Raw genomic sequence first — 6622 nt, forward strand, 5'->3', positions numbered from 1 at the left:
CGACAGTAGTAGACCTAGTTAACGTCTGGCCTAGGCCTTTACTGCTGTAGGTATTATTCCAATGCGCAGAGCCTATTGGGATGATAGGAACTACACTACATGGCGCCCAACGCGTTTGGAAAGGGCGATAAAACTAACGTAAGACATTTAGAGTAACTCAGTCGTGCTTTCTCACTCAGACCCCTTTTCCCAAATACTCCAAAGACGTCTGGAGTGGGTGAAAGGTTATATCCGCCAGACCTCGCAGGAGGGAACTCCTATGTATGGGTCTTGGTATAGTCAACGTTGAAGGATACACTGTTCCAAAATATTGTGCATCTAATCTTTGTTTCCATAAGAAACCTGATCTGCAAACAAAAGAAATAACCTTCAGGACAGTAAAATGTCAGACAATGAAGAAGAAAGAGAGGCAGTTAGACTAGCAGCTGAACTCGCAGCGGCTGATGCTGCAGCACTAGATGCGGACGGGGATATAATACTCATCCCGGTCATCAAAAGGAGATCTATAACCCTGAAACTTATAGAAAATGGACTGACACCTAGAGGTGGCACAGTCATATTCGTAATTGAGGCACACGAATATCGGCAGACAGAGGTATACTATTCATGGATACATTTTCCAGCAGCAAAGGCTGTAACAAAGTACTTCCACTATTACAAAATAGAGAAACCTCCTAATGAGTACACTCCTTTCGAGGAGGTGGAAGTACCACTCAAATTTCAAGAGCATTTGCTCTTATTTGATGGCGCCCTAAAACATAACAATCACATCACCAGGCTCGGTCCTTTAGGTAGACCAGGAGCAACGTGGCCGGTCCTAGCTGGATACACACCACATCCAGACATCAATGGGATGTCTGCAGCAGAGCTGTTAACACAGCTAAAACAATTAATAAAAATTAATAGACAATTAGTTCAGTATGTGATGCGGACATCAACAATTCAGCCAGCGATTAAACTTCCACAGCTGACCCCTCACCAGGGGAACACAAATAAAATTACACCACAGAACATCCAATCCTGCCTAGGTAAAGTACCGGCTAAACGGGAACAAATACCATTCTGGCTAGCGCAAAAAATCACCCAAATAGAGGCGGTGTTTCCTGACACCACCCCGCTAGAAAAGCACAGGATTCTGACTATCTGCCTTCCAATGGGAATAGCACCACACATTGAGGACTGTGACACTTGGGGTACAGTCTTTGCTTCCATCTACACAAAAACGCACGGTGTTCCATCCATTTCGGTAATACCAGATGTGCTAAAACAAATTCAAGATGAATATGGACCTGAACCCGCTTTAACTCTTGGTATGAAATTACTAAAAGACTTCAAGCAGGTCTCGGCTATATTATTAGCCAACATAAAGGGAGAAGCAGCAAACGTGGCGATCCGCCAGAGGTTAAAAGAGACAGATATAGCAGACCAACCAGCTGAAATTGCCAGAATCATAGAAAAATCCTATGAGGAACTAGGTAGAGATAGTTTAGGTGGAATACCAGTAAAACCACAACTGACTGAAAGTCCAGAAAAAATATTTTTTAATAATAATTCACCAAAAAAGAACTGGGATAGAAACAAACAATCCAATCCTAAAGAAAAGAAATTCCAGTCCAGAGGAAGGTCTCCTAGGCGAAGAGAGAAATCTCCGAACCAAAGACACAGGTCACCCCAGAGTGACCCCTCTGGGAAAAGATATAACCTTAGAAATAGGGATAATATAAAAAAGCCTGATAGATATCAAGACATTGATACACGTCCCTCTCAATCTTTTCAGACTTCCTCGCAGAAATCGGAAAGAAGAGGACGATCAGAACAAAGAGAAGAGCACGCCAAGTCCAAAGACAAGGAACCTGCTCAACTAAATAAAGAAATTACAATTTCCAAAAAAGAAGGTAGCCAGTATCAAGGTAGTTAACAATGCCGAGAATACTGAGGACACAACTGAAAAACGGAGAGTGGGCTCAGACAATGCTAGACAGCGCAGCAGAAGTGAGCATAGCTCGCAAAGTCCTTATGAATCATCTGGAGACAGTGGACACGAATGAATATCTTCAAGTGGAAACTGCGGACACCAGAGTTAGCAAACCTCACAAAAATATACGAAATAACATTGCGTATAGAGGGGGATAAGACTAGGAAAATAAGGGGACTATTTTGGGATAATATCTCCAAGGGCTATGATATCCTTCTAGCTGAAAAAGACTGGCCACCAGAGTTTGTCAAGGAGTGCCCTCATGGCGAAGAAGTAATTATGCCTGCCTTCTCAAATCAAATTCCAATTCATAAAAAATACACACTTGCCAGAAAATGGGCAGTGGCTCTAGCTCCTGCCTTATATAAAAATCATGTAGGATGGGATGAGGACTCTCCTCCTCACAAAATCCAGTTAAAATCACAACCAACTGCACAAAGGCAGTACCCAATTAAGCAAGAAGCTAAAAAACAGGTAAATGAAATACTAGATCAGCTAGAATACCAGGGGGTGATTGAAACTTGCACCTCACAAATGAACAACCCTTTGTTTCCGGTCTCCAAACCAGACAATTCATATCGTCTAGTTTTGGATTACCGACACCTTAACACATGTTGCAAAACTTTTGCAGTGCAAAACTCACACAGTGCTGCACTAATGAATAACATAGTGCGCAAAAAATACAAAACAACCTTGGACATCTCTAATGGATTCTTTTGTCAAAACATAGCACCAGAGAGCAGATATTTAACTGCATTCTCAATAAATGGCACTCAAAAACAATTCTGTCGGTTAGCCCAGGGGTACAAGAACAGCCCGGGGGTATTCTCAGCGAGAGTAACAGAATTACTACAACTATATGATGATGAAGCATTATCTTATGTCGATGACATTTACTTAACAGATGATGACTTGGAAACTCACTTGAAGAGAGTGAACACCATAATACTTGGGTTCGCAGCAGAGGGTTACAAATTCAATTTTAAAAAATCCAGAATTGCCCATCTGACAGTCCTATTCTTAGGATATGAGTTATCAAGTGAAGGCAAAAGCCTGGCTGACAATTTCCTAGAGAAATGTGCCGTAATCCAAGCACCTAGAACACTAAAAAACCTACAGTCGATTCTAGGCTTCCTAAATTTCGGAAGAACATACATTGCAAATTTCGCAGAAAGGGTCAAACCCCTTTATGAACTGATAAAACCAGATTTTAAAAGATCCAATTGGACTCAAATACACACAGAAATTTTGAGATCCCTACAAACAGACATGCTAATTAAAACAAAATTAGAAACACGTGATAACACACGCAATCTTGTGATTCGAGTCATCCCAGGAAGATGTGGATTCACATACCTGACCTCTAATGAGGGAGAAAAGGTACCAATTGCATTCAAATCACACTTGTACACTAAGGCTGAAATGAAATTTAGCCCTACGGAAAAAATTCTAACTGCAACACAGACAGCTATAGCAAAAGAACGAGCCCTGGAACAAGGTAAACGAATAATAATCGTGACACCGATACCAGCCTTAGAGGCTGTAACAAAAGCAAGCATTCCGAATGCTAAAGCACTCCATCCAAGATGGATACAATGGGCTAACTCTCTTGCTGCAACAGACGTAGCATACGAATTTGATCCCAACTTAAAAACACAAGAATTTCTCCAATATGAATTTGAATGTCCTCTGCCGACCGAAATTCTGCCTCTAGAACAATACGGCTGTATAATATATACAGACGGATAAGCACAACCCGCAGTAGAGGGTAAACAAGCTTACAGTGCGGCGTGCACGATTGTCAAAGGTCGCTGGCACGAAGGAAAATTTAAACCAACCCTCACTAAAACACAATCTCTAGGAGATTGTACAGCTCAGCGAGCTGAACTACTGGCGTTTAAGATGGCGCTTGAAAATACCGATCGAGAATTCCCCACACTCATAGTGTGCGATTCGTATTATTGCGTTCAGTCTTATAACGAATACTTGCAGATCTGGCTTCAGAATGGCTTCAAGGATGCGAAAGGTGGCACAATCAAGCATAAAATGCTCTGGGAACAAGTAGTTCTATTACAAAAAGAACTACCAAAGACTCACGTGATACATACGCTGAGTCATCAACGTGATGGCGTTCACGTTGCAGGGAATTCATTGGCTGATGAGGCCGCGAAGGCAGCTGTGCAAACGGCTTCCGTAGCTGCCGTCACCCGGTCAAAAACAAAAATAGACAGCGAAATATTACAAGCTGTCAGCGCTTCAGAAAAGGATTCGATAGAACCACTCCCTAAAGGCTTTCCAGTAAAATACTCATACATAACTGATGCAAACAATGTTCCTTTTGCTCGAATCCCTGGAGTGGGGGATAGGGCAATTCCAAACATGGAACATAGGTTAGGACTAATAATAGCGGCACACGAAGGGCTTGCTTCTATACATGCTGGCTTCTCAGCCACAGTATCATTATTAAAACAGAGATACTGGTGGCCACAAATGAGAAGACAAACAAGGAACTATGTTCTAGAATGTGAAATATGTCAAAGAATGAAAGTATCAACGGTGAGACGTCCAGCTCAGACGCCCCTTCTAATCTCGGATAAACCATTAGCATGTGTTTATCTAGACCACTGCGGTCCCTTACAAAGGGATGGTAACTATAAATATATCTTGGTTGCAGTGGATTCATGCACGAGATGCATATGGATGTGGCCCCAGCGAACGGCTGACGCCAGAACTGTTATAAAAGATTTGCGAGTCTTTATCGGCACATACGCAATTGGCATGCTGCATTCGGACCATGGTCCTGCTTTTAGCTCTAGAGCTTATAAGGAGGCCATGGTCGGAATGGGCGTGAATTTGCGGTACTCTTGTCCATTTCACCCTGAGGGGAACGGAATTGTTGAAAGAAAAAAACGTGACCTAAAGCAATCTATAACGGCAAAGGTATTAGGTACGGGAGCTGGGTGGGTCAAACATCTAATAAGTGTCCAACGTAGTCTCAATAACTTGCCAAGAAATTCTCTGAAGGGATTCAGTCCGTACGAATTATTATTCGGAACTAGGATGATTATCTCTGACCTTGACAGTCAGACTTCAGTGGTGAAAGAAAAAAGCTTTGATATCAAAGACCGTTTGGCTATTTTGCAGGACTTAAACAAAACAAGAAAAGACCTGAGCAACATAAAGTTGAAACAACAGCCAACAACCACTGAAGAACCACCACCTGTCCCAGCAAGACCTGTCTGGATTCCTAAAGTCGGGGATCTAGTCAGGGAGAAGATCGCGGTAAAGAAGGAATTTGGGCCTTCTTACAGAAAAGTAGTTCCTGTCTTGTCTGTCAACGGGACAAGATCAGTTGTACTACCGCCACTTGCTGGTAAAAAGGAGAACCGAGTTGTATCCATCGACCTGGTAAAACCACAACATGTGGCCGATAACAAACAGTAGGCCAAGTGGACTCCCAATAAGTAGCAGAACACCAAGGTTTGCTACCAGTACAGAGGTCCTAACGAAGAGGCTCATCACATTCGAAACGCCTACAGAAGAACAACAAGGACTATGCAACAATGCAATAGAACTCAGACCTCTGAAAACCCAAATAAAAACATTTAGCAGAGACACACCAATCTAAAATGAAGTACCAAGTGAAAATGCAAGAAACAGTAATCCTGAAGCAATTGGAACAATTGACAGAACAGCATCTGGCTACTTCATAAACTTCGATGATTCCTCTGAAGGCTTCAGTGAATCAAAGACACAGCCATCATCAAAAACCTTTAAAGATAAAGCCAAAGAACTTTTGAAACAACTGAAAGAAACATATCTGATTTCTCCATGGATTGAATTTTGGGTGGGTTTTGGTGCATTTATCCTCATACTTTGGCTCATCATGATACTAACATTGGGGCGCTTTATTGAGGGAAAATATGCAAAAATGGACACAGCAAGTCAGAAAATCAACTTGATCCTCAAACCACACACATCTTCACACGTCGAGAAAAGAGAACTCTCTTCAGCCAACTTCACAGCCAATCCGATACCTGGTGGGGTAGCCTGGGACAACACTGACTATGAAATTTATGGTCTGGTCGAGATCCTGAAATATCCACACCAAATTAAGATCTCCTTGAGTGACTTTGTAAAACCAAACTCATTTGCTGATGATTGGGACTTCGAAAGCATTAATAATATGATGTCTGATTTAGTAATGTCTGCTAAATTTACCAAAATGATTATTTGCAGGGTTCTACCAATTATGATAGTATGTACTGTTATAACCACTATGGTAACCATTTTTTACATAGATCTGCACAACCTAGAAATGTTTTAAACTATAATCAATGGGAACATTGTGCAACACCTCCAAAAGGGAGCTCAAGAACCGTTTACGACAAATATTCATATTTTTCAGGTTTTAACACAAGTAATGCTGAAGCATTTTATTTTAAATTATCAAATAAGACAGGGACCAAGACCATGATAACCAACACAAAATTGTTATATTCAGACTCATTCTTTGAAAAAACTGAATACCTTTGGATTTGATTATTGGGACAAAAATGTTGAATTGAAAAGTGTTTGGGGTACAAAAGATTGGCAAGTACAGGGTATAGAAGCTTTGTTTAGAGCCTGCATGATCCCAGAACAAAT

This window comes from Lissotriton helveticus, chromosome 4_1 (genome assembly GCF_964261635.1).
Source record: "Lissotriton helveticus chromosome 4_1, aLisHel1.1, whole genome shotgun sequence".
Lineage (NCBI taxonomy): Eukaryota > Metazoa > Chordata > Amphibia > Caudata > Salamandridae > Lissotriton > Lissotriton helveticus.